This window comes from Scyliorhinus canicula, unplaced genomic scaffold, assembly GCF_902713615.1.
Source record: "Scyliorhinus canicula unplaced genomic scaffold, sScyCan1.1, whole genome shotgun sequence".
Lineage (NCBI taxonomy): Eukaryota > Metazoa > Chordata > Chondrichthyes > Carcharhiniformes > Scyliorhinidae > Scyliorhinus > Scyliorhinus canicula.
In genome coordinates, this window is record NW_024055467.1 from 26,694 (window position 1) to 37,058 (window position 10,365).

A 10,365-nucleotide genomic window follows, 5' to 3' on the forward strand; every position below is an offset into this window, starting at 1 on the left:
AAATTCGACACTCGAGGAAACAGAGAGGGAAAGGGAAAAGGGGTGGGGATGATTCTGGATACACGGCCAAAAGGGAGGGGGGGGAGGAAGAATGGGGTGCGATTTTAACCCAGTCAGGCGCACACACCCCCCCCCCCCCCCGTTTGAAGTCCCGCACCCCACCCCAGGCACGTTATTCGAGTTCAATCTGGAATGAAAAGACCACGGAGCCGTCGCCGACTGTCGTTGAATAAAGGGTGGCACGGTAGCACAGTGGGTTAGCACTGTTGCTTCACAGCTCCAGGGTCCCAGGTTGGGTTCCCCGCTGGGTTACTGTCTGTGCGGAGTCTGCACGTTCTCCCCGTGTCAGCGTGGTTATCCTCCGGGTTCTCCGGTTTCCTCCCACAGTCCAAAGATGTGCAGGTTAGGTGGATTGGCCATGGTAAATTGCCCTCAGTGTCCCAAAGGTTAGATGGGGTTATTGGGTTACGGGGATAGGGTGGAAGTGAGGGCTTTAAGTGGGTTGGTGCAGACTCGATGGGCCGAATGGTCTCCTGCACTGTAAATTCTATAATCAGACCTGCCTGGTGTATATTTATATATATCCTCACTGTGTAGGTGTGTTTGGGGGGGGGGGGGGGGGGGGAATAAATGCTGTGGCCAAAAGGAAAACAAAACGGCCAACAGTTGGCGAACCTCCCCTTTAAGGCGGCGGGGCCAGAGGAACCTCCCCTTTAAATGGGAGAGATGGTCCCGTGACGGGAAATCAAAGAGCTTTGCGAGTCAGTGACAAGAGGAGGGAATTCACGAGTGGGCGGGGCCCCACAACCTTTCTACCTTTTTGATCTCTGAACAGCGGCTTTGGACGGCGGAGCGCCTCCCCCTCGCCGACCAGCGCCTCCTTCCTTGGGCCACTGCCATGTCCGCGCATGCGCCCGAGTGGGCGTGGCTGAGCGAGGGGCCTCCGCCTATTGTGACATCGCCCGGACCCGCCCCCTTCTTGCGACGCCACCGGGCCCAGCCGTTGACTTTTAAAAGGGACGCGAGCGTCCCTCACCAACCCTCCAAACGAACGCGCGCACCGAGCATGCGCCGAACCCGGTGGTGCCGGCCAGCGCGCACAGAGCATCCGTCGGTTCCGGTGGTACCGGCCAGCGTGCACCGAGCATGCGCCAGTCCCGGTCGTGCCGGCCAGCGCGCACCGAGCATGCGCGTACCCCACCGGACCCGGGCGGGTGCCGGCACTCGCGCATGCTCCATCCATGCCGGCGATGCCCCGCTCAGTCGAACAGCCCATCCACACAAACAGACACTTTCGATGGAAATTCGACACTCGAGGAAACAGAGAGGGAAAGGGAAAAGGGGTGGGGATGATTCTGGATACACGGCCAAAGGGGGGGGGGGGGAAATGGGGCGCGATTTTAACCCAGTCAGGCGGGTTTCCCGCTGAGGACGGGTTTCCCGCCCCGCCTGATTTACTGTGCTGCTTTAATATTGACGTTAGGCCTCAAAGTGGGTCAATCTTCTGCTGCTGGGTGAGCCGGAGCGTCACGGCGACGACGGGAGGCCAGTCGGCCCCTCGCGCCCGTAGCCGGGCCTTTGATTGATCGATTTGGATTTATTGTCGCCGGTTCCGAGATGCGGTGAAAAGTATCTTAGACTTAGACTTAGAACAGTACAGCACAGAACAGGCCCTTCGGCCCTCGATGTTGTGCCGAGCAATGATCACCCTACTTAAACCCACGTAACCCAACAATCCCCCCATTAACCTTACACTACGGGCAATTTAGCATGGCCAATCCACCTAACCCGCACATCTTTGGACTGTGGGAGGAAACCGGAGCACCCGGAGGAAACCCACGCACACACAGGGAGGACGTGCAGACTCCACACAGACAGTGACCCAGCCGGGAATCGAACCTGGGACCCTGGAGCTGTGAAGCATTGATGCTAACCACCATGCTACGTGAGGCCCATCGTTCCACGTGCAGTCCGGGCAGATCGTTCCGGACGTGAGAATCAGACGAGGAATACAGATTCCCGTCTCCACCCCCTGCCCCTCTGACTCCACCTAACTTACAAGCAAGGAGCGTCTCGCGCATGCGCAGATCGGTGACCTCCCCGAAGGCAACTGCGTCCTCCCCGGAAAAGATCAAGCGGCAACACGGGTGTTCGACGACACGACGAGGGGAGGGGGTGAGGTTGGTGGTGGTGTCGCTGGATGGCGGACGGGACCCCCCCGGTTCGAAGCCCCGCACCCCACCCCAGGCACGTTCTTCGAGTTCAATCTGGAATGAAAAGACCACGGAGCCGTCGCCGACTGTTGTTGAATAAAGGGTGGCACGGTCGTATAGTGGGTTAGCACTGTTGCTTCATAGCTCCAGGGTCCCAGGTTGGGTTCCCCGCTGGGTTACTGTATGTGCGGAGTCTGCACGTTCTCCCCGTGTCTGCCTGGGTTTCCTCCGGGTGCTCCGGTTTCCTCCCACAGTCCAAAGATGTGCAGGTTAGGTGGATTGGCCATGATAAATTGCCCTCAGTGTCCAAAAGGTTAGATGGGGTTATTGGGTTACGGGGATAGGGTGGAAGTGAGGGCTTTAAGTGGGTTGGTGCAGACTCAATGGGCCGAATGGCCTCCTTCTGCACTGTATGTTCTATGTTCTAGAAGGTTTTCTAAACCCACCTGGTTCACCGATGTCCCCTTTGGGGGGGAAGCAGATATCTTGCTGTCCTTACTCCCGTCTGGGCCACATGTCCCTCCAGATTCGCTCTCAAATGGCCCAGCAAGCCACTCAAGTCAGTGATTACGGGGGCGCAGTGAACACAGACCTTGCCAGCGACGAATAAAACCGGAATCGTAGCATGGTACAGCGCAGGTCGGCCACTCGGCCCATCAAATTTGTGCCAGTTCTTTCGGCGGGTGATCCGCGTGGCTGCACACCGCCCACTCTTTCCTCGGAACGCCTGATTTTCTTTTTTCCCAACATTTACCCAACTTCCTTTTATTTGTTTCCCAATTTTTTTAAGGGGTAGTTCTGCTCCCTAAACGAGGGAAGGGGCCGGCGAGGGACCCGGCTGCTTTTAAAGTAATGGCCAGGATACGCCGTTGACAGGGTCTCTCATCTCTCCCCACCCCCAATTTGGGCGGGGAACACGGCCCCCGTGGCTCCTGAGCCCTCCCTCCCCGCAGCCAATTCACCCTCGAATCAACTTTATGTGGCTGCTGATGGTATCTCCACCCAACCCTCGCTAGTCCATCTTGTGTCCCCCCCCCCCCCCCTCAACCCCCTTCCCCCATGTCTCGTCCGAGATCTAAGTCTGTTACTATCCAGGCTTCCTCCAGACGAGGCCTATTCTTCCGATGACTTAAAAATGGAGGTTGGGCGAGAAACTGGCCAATGTTTACTGGGGCAAGGGCCCCGGGGCCTTTGAACAGGGGTGTAGGTGGCGGTTTCACTGGAACCTCTGCAGTGAGTGGGGGTGGGGGGTGGGTAGGCGGGGGTGGGTAGGCAGGGGGGGGGGGGGGGGAGGTCAGGCGATTTTGTGGCCACAGAAAGGGCAGCTGGATGAGTGGCACAGGGGACAGCACCGCTGCCTCACGGCGCCAGGGACCCAGGTTCCATTACCATCGCAGGTCTGTGGCGGAGTCTGCACGTTCTCCCCCTGTATCTGCGTGGGTTTCCCCCGGGTGCTCCAGTTTCCACCCGCCGTCCAACGATGTGCAGATTAATAATAATAATCGCTTATTGTCACAAGCCGGCTTCAAATGAAGTTACTGTGAAAAGCCCCTGGTCGCCACATTCCGGCGCCCGTTCGGGGAGGCCGGTAAGGGAATTGAACCCGCGCCGCTGGCCTTGTTCTGTATTGCAAGCCAGCTGTTTAGCCCACTGTGCTAAACCAGCCCCTGATGTTAGGTGGATCGGCTGTGATAAATTGCCCCCTTAAGTGTCCAAAAGATTAGGTTGGGTTACGGGAATAGGGCGGGGGAAGTGGGCCGGGACGGGGGCGCTCTTTCAGAGGGTGGGTGCAGACTGATGGGCCCAACGGCTGCGGTGCGGGATTCCATGATTTGATGCACCCACCGGGGAAGAAGGATATGCTGATTGGGCAGGGGGGGGGGGGGGTGTGAGTGGGCGGGGTGGCGGTGTGAAAGGAGGCACGTGTGGGGTAGAAGACGCCGGCACAGCGGATGGGCTGTGTCTGGGCCGTCACGATCGGCGTAACTCCAGCTGAAATCCTCCGCAACAATCCCCTCCCGCCTCACCGCCCCCACCCAGTTCCAGCAGGTACTCAATTCCGGCGCACAGAGGCGGCATTGTCCCTGATGTTGGTGGGGATCTTGTCTCCATTGAAAAGCATTCCTCTGGCATCACGCAAATCGCAGGGATCTGTGCTGGGGCCCCTATTGTTGTGTCATTTATATAAACGGCATAGGTGACTATGTGGGGGCGGGTGGGGGGGTAGGGTCAGTAAGTTTGCAGATGGCACAAAGATTGGCCGGGTGATTAACAGTGAGGTTGAGGGTCTTGGGTGGCAGGAGGATGGAGACGGGATGGTCAACTGGGCAGATAATGGAATTTAACCCTGAAAAGTGCGAGGCGATGCACTTTGGAAGGAGTAATGTGACCGGGAAGTGTTCAACGAATGGCCTGATACTGGGAACGTCCGAGGAGCAAAGTGACCTCGGGCGTGTTTATCCAAAGATATCTGAAGGCAGGAGGGCAGGTTAATAGGCTGGTGAAAAAGGCACATGGGACACTCGCCTTTATCAATCGAGACATCGCTAACAAAAGCAGGGAGGCCATGTTGGAGTTGTATCGAACTTTGGTGAGGCCACAGCTGGAATACTGTGTGCAGTTTTGGTCTCCACACTTGAGAAAGGATGTGCTAGCACTAGAGGGGTGCAGAGGAGATTCACTAGGCTGATTCCGGAGCTGAGGGGGTTATCGTATGAGGAGAGGTTGAGTAGGTTGGGATTATATTCACTGGAATTCAGAAGGTTGAGGGGGGATCTAATAGAAACATATAAAATTTTGAAGGGAATGGATAAGATAGAAGTAGAAAGGATGTTTCCACTGGTAGGTGAAAGTAGGACAAGACGGCATAGCCTCAAGATTAGGGAGAGCAGATTTAGGACTGAATCAAGGAGGAACTTCTTCACTCAGAGGGTGGTTAAAGTATGGAATTCCCTACCGAAAGGAGTAGTAGCCGCTACTTCATTGAATATATTTAAAGATAGGGTAGATTTGTTTTTGAAAAATACGGGATATGGCGAGAATGCGGGTAAGTGGTTCTGAGACCAGGAAAAGATCAGCCGTGATCTTATAGAATGGCGGAGCTCGAAGGGCCGGACGGTCTACTTCTGCTCCTAGTTCTTATGTAGGGCGCTCTTTCCAAGAGCCGGTGCAGACTCGATGGGCCGAATGGTCTCCTGCGCTGTAAATTCTATAATCAGACCTGCCTGGTGTATATTTATATATATCCTCACTGTGTAGGTGTGTTTGGGGGGGGGGGGGGGGGGGGGGGGAGAATAAATGCTGTGGCCAAAAGGAAAGCAAAATGGCCGACAGTTGGCGAACCTCCCCTTTAAGGCGGCGGGGGCCAGAGGAACCTCCCCTTTAAATGGGAGAGATGGTCCCGTGACGGGGAATCAAAGAGCTTTGCGAGTCAGTGACAAGAGGAGGGAATTCACGAGTGGGCGGGGCCCCACAACCTTTCTACCTTTTTGATCTCTGAACGGCGGCGACGGAGCGCCTCCCCCTCGCCGACCGGCGCCGCCTTCCTCGGGCCACTGCCATGTCCGCGCATGCGTCCGAAGGCGCGGGACTGAGGGAGGGGACTCCGCCGATTGTGACATCGCCCTAACCCGCCCCCTTCTTGCGACGCCACCGGGCCCAGCCGTTGACTTTTAAAAGGGACGCGAGCGTCCCCCACCAACCCTCCACACGAACGCGCGCACCGAGCATGCGCCGGTCCCGGTGGTGCCGGCAAGCGCGCGCCGAGCATGCGCCTCTCCCACCGGACCCGGGCGGGTGCCGGCACTCGCGCATGCTCCCTCCATGCCGGCGATGCCCCGCTCAGTCGAACAGCCCCTCCGCACAAACAGACACTTTTGATGGAAATTCGACACTCGAGGAAACGGAGAGGGAAAGGGAAAAGGGGTGGGGATGATTCTGGATACACGGCCAAAGGGTGGGGGGGGGGGGGGAATGGGGCGCGATTTTAACCCAGTCACGCGGGTTTCCCGCTGGGGACGGGTTTCCCGCCCCGCCTGATTTACTGTGCTGCTTTAATATTGACGTTAGGCCTCAAAGTGGGTCAACCTGCTGCTGGATGAGCCGGAGCGTCACGGCAGCGACGGGTGGCCAGTCGGCCCCTCGTGCCCGTGCCGGCCCTTTGACAGATCGATTTGGATTTATTGTCGTCGGTACCGAGGTGCGGTGAAAAGTATTGTTCCACGTGCAGTCCGGGCAGATCGTTCCGGACGTGAGAATCAGACGAGGAATACAGATTCCCGTCTCCACCCCCTGCCCAAAAGTTGAAATGCTGGCAGCTCATTCTGTAGGATCACAAGCTCAGAATAACCACTTGTTAATGTGGCAATGTGTTAATGTGTTAATGTGTTCCCGTACCAGCCTCCCCGGACAGGCGCCGGAATGTGGCGACTAGGGGCTTTTCACAGTAACTTCATTGAAGCCTACTCGTGACAATAAGCGCTTTTCATTTTCATTTCATGTTCTAGAGGGCAATCAGTGACTAGGACTGAACCCAAACACATTCATACTGGTGAGAGTCTGTTCACCTGCTCTGTGTGAGAAGAGATTCAGTTTGTCAACTCACTAACTGACCCGCCAATGCACAAGTGACTGCAAGAATTCGATTCTGCTGTCATTGCTGCTGATAATGCGGCATGCTTGCCTTCATCAGCTGGGGCATTGAGTATAGAAGTTGGGGAATCATGTTGCAGCTATATAAAATCTTGGTTAGCCCACATTTGGATTGCGTGCAGTTCTGGTCACCATATTATCAGAAGAACGTGGAATCTTTGGAGAGAGTGCAAAGCAGGTTCACCAGAATGTTGCCTGATCTCGAGGAGAGGTTGAATAAACTAGGTTTGTTTTCACTGGAAAGATGGAGGTTGAGGAGGGACCTGATGGAGGCCTACAAAATCATGAAAGGGACAGACAGGATGGATAGGCGGAGGTTTTTTCCAAAGGTTGTTTTTGAAAACACACCATTATTCTTAGAATTCCCCCGATACCAAAAAGGGCCGACATTCTAAATGGTGAACAGAGATTCTCACTCCCTGACTCCGATGCAGGCTTCGGTGGGTGCTATTCAGGTCAAACTATATGTTCAAGTTATCCCCCGGTATAACCCATACCTTCACCGAAGATTTTATCTACTTACCACTTAGTAGCATCGATGTCCTGGGTCCTGCATTGTTAAGTAAGTAAAGTAGACTTTAGGAATAACCACTATTTCAGGTTCAATTAAGTTATTTGATTATATATATTTTTTCTTTTAAAAGCTGCAAACACTTCCTTTACAGAAAGGTAAAAACATCTTGCTTCTGGATCCTTCTGGTTGGCTGAAGGGACCTTCAGGCCCACCTTCACAATCAATCTTCTTTAAAGTCTGGACTTCATGAGATGTATTCGCTGGTTAGCTCCATTGCTGTGTCTTGTCGATCCCATGTACTGAGCTATAAGAGCTGGCCCTGCTTGCTATCTCTCAGCTGACTCTGACTCCTGTTAAATTCTAGTCTTCCTTAGATGTATAGCTGTTTACGCTCGTCTGCTTGTCTCATCTTTCCCATGACCGAGCTGTGAAAGCTGAATCTGCTTCTCTTGTTCCTTCTCTCTCTGAGTTGTGATGCTGCTTCTGCTCTGGTCTCTGGGTTTATATTCTCTTTCTAACAGTTAAGTTTTTATGAACTTATTGTAAATTAACTTATATCACTTTGATTGTAAAAAGTATCTTTGATCTAAACATTCTAATACAACTAAGTATTCATTTTGGGCATGACCTCACCTCTCAGATCTGATTAAATTGTCCTTTGTGATGTTCAAAATGCTTTTTGGTTTCAAAAGTTTAATTTTCCAATTGTCCCCTGCTCATAACTTTACATTTGATTTTGACTTTAAATTATGTTTCTCGTAGACTGATAGTCTCCAATGTTCTTTCAATTTACTTGATGTTAGTAGAATTTCACACCTAGAATTGACACTGTCTGTGCTGAGTCTGCACGTTCTCCCCGTGTGTGCGTGGGTTTTCTCTGGGTGCTCTGGTTTCCTCCCACAGTCCAAAGATGTGCAAGTTAGGTGGATTGGACATGATAAATTGTCCTTAGTGTTGGGTGGGGTTACTGGGTTATGGGGATAGGGTAGAGGTGTTAACCTTGGGTGTGGTGCTCTTTCCGGGAGCCGGTGCAGACTCGATGGGCCAAATGGCCTCCTTCTGCACTGTAAATTCTATGTAACACTATGTGACACCACATTCAACCTAACCTAATCCTTTCCTTTCCAGTTGTTTACTGAGAGAGTTAATTTCAATGAAGGTGTGAACCATTGTTTTTAAACTTAATACAAGAATCCTGTGTGTTTGCTGAGCCTGCTTGAGAGAAAGAATTTGCATTTTATAATCCTGCTCTTTGTAGCTGCTATTAACCCTTCGTGGGATCTTTCCCTGTATCCTCTCATGTTTCTCTCAGACCAGATATTGCCAGACTTCCATGTTTCAAATGACATATTTTTCTGTATTTTCAACAACAGGGTGCAGTGTCAATTACAAATGGGGCACAGGCTCCAGGTGAGAGGGGGAAAGTTTAAGGGAGATGTGCGGGCTAAGCTTTTTAGTGGTGAGTGCCTGGAACGTGTTATCAGAGGATTTGGTGGAAGTAGGCACATTAACAACATTTAAGAGGCTTCTGGATGGGTACATGAATAGGGAGGAAATAGAGGACCGAGTCAGGGCAGAAGGTTTTTAGTTAGGGCATCATGATCAGCACAGGCTTGGCGGCCGAAGGGCTTGATCCTGTGCCGTGTTTTTCTTTGTAATCCCATCTAGGACTGAATCATTTTCATTCTGACAGTTCGCCTTTGCTTCTGTTGATAATCCCCATAAGGGTTTTGAACCTCGTGTCTTTCCTACCTGATGGTTCAGCATCAACTATCTGGAGCTCAGAAAGGATAATCTGGGGAGGATCATACAGCAATAACAGAGCTTCAGCCTGGACAGTTCTTCACGGTCACACAGAGAGACGAACGTGCACTTTGGTCTTTCTCATCTCTCTTCACTAACAGTGTGCGGTAACTGAAAATAAATGTTTCCCGGCTTCTCTCTCTTTCCCAGCTCTTCGACACGGAACTGAAGACTGTTTTACAACTGTGCTCAGAGCCAGGAAGAAGAACAGAAAATGTCAGAAACAGGCTGTCAAATCAGGAGATTGGTGGACAACTGATTTGGTCCAGATGGAAAATAAAACGGCGAAAGATAAATTGGGAACAAGGTTCTTGCCCCGTAATTTGTTACAGAACTCGCTGCTCCCTTAATTCTCTGACCTCTGAGTTCTCTTCCTGTTGGCTTCCAGGACAATCGATCAACACTCGCTAACATTACACTGTCAGATAAAGTTCAGGGTCTTGGAGGATGAAACAAAATGAGGCCATGACTTATAACATTTTATTTTTCAATGACACATGGTGTTTCTCTCTATGAATGGGTGAATCCACGAAATCTCCGCCCCCTAGAGCCTGCTTCCCGGAGCATGCGCGGCTGCAGGAAGCTGAGACGATCATTAGCGCAGCCTCGGGAGCAGCGAATTAAACAAACAGGGAGCTCTAATGGCGGGGATTTTACCCAGCCTTCGCCGCGGTGGGAATGCCTTCCATCAGCTGGAGATCTGAACGCATGCGCAATTCCTCCAGTGTTCCCAGCATGCGCAGACTGAATGATAGTGAAGGCGAGACGCCTGTTTGTCGCTCGGCAACCGGTAAGAGGCGGTAGCAGCGGCGGGAGGTGTGGGTGAGAAGAGAGTTCATTAACACCCGGTGCAGGCCGCAAACCCCCAATAACAACCTGCAGCTCCCGCGTTTGTAGCGTCGGTGCTTTCCCCGGGAACAGGCCCAGGTTAACGGCCGCCATCTTTTTCCAGCGGGGAGCAGAGCGCACTCATCTTTGTGACGTAACAATGAAGGGCAGGACGCTGGGTAGTGGAGGGTCAGAGGGAGCAGCACAGGGACATCAGCTGGTTCAGAAGGCAGATGGGACACTTGTCTTTATTAGCCGAGATGCGGAGATGCGGACGTTGGACTGGGGAGGGCACAGTAAAAAGTCTTACAACACCAGGTTAAAGTCCAACAGGTTTGTTTCGAATCACTAGCTTTC

At 52.8% G+C, this 10,365-nt stretch overlaps 1 long non-coding RNA gene across 2 annotated transcripts in view; it reads right to left on the reverse strand.

Annotated features, from left to right (window-relative positions):
• Positions 1-5,781, reverse strand: part of LOC119959791 — a 29,606-nt gene extending 23,825 nt beyond the window's left edge. Inside the window, exon 1 of one of the 2 annotated variants that reach the window (XR_005459288.1) lies at positions 5,698-5,781. This is a non-coding gene — a long non-coding RNA (uncharacterized LOC119959791). Of the gene's footprint in view, positions 1-816; positions 879-5,697 lie in introns of those variants that run through there. The other variant, XR_005459287.1, reaches the window with a different exon arrangement.
• Positions 5,782-10,365: the final 4,584 nt, after the last annotated feature.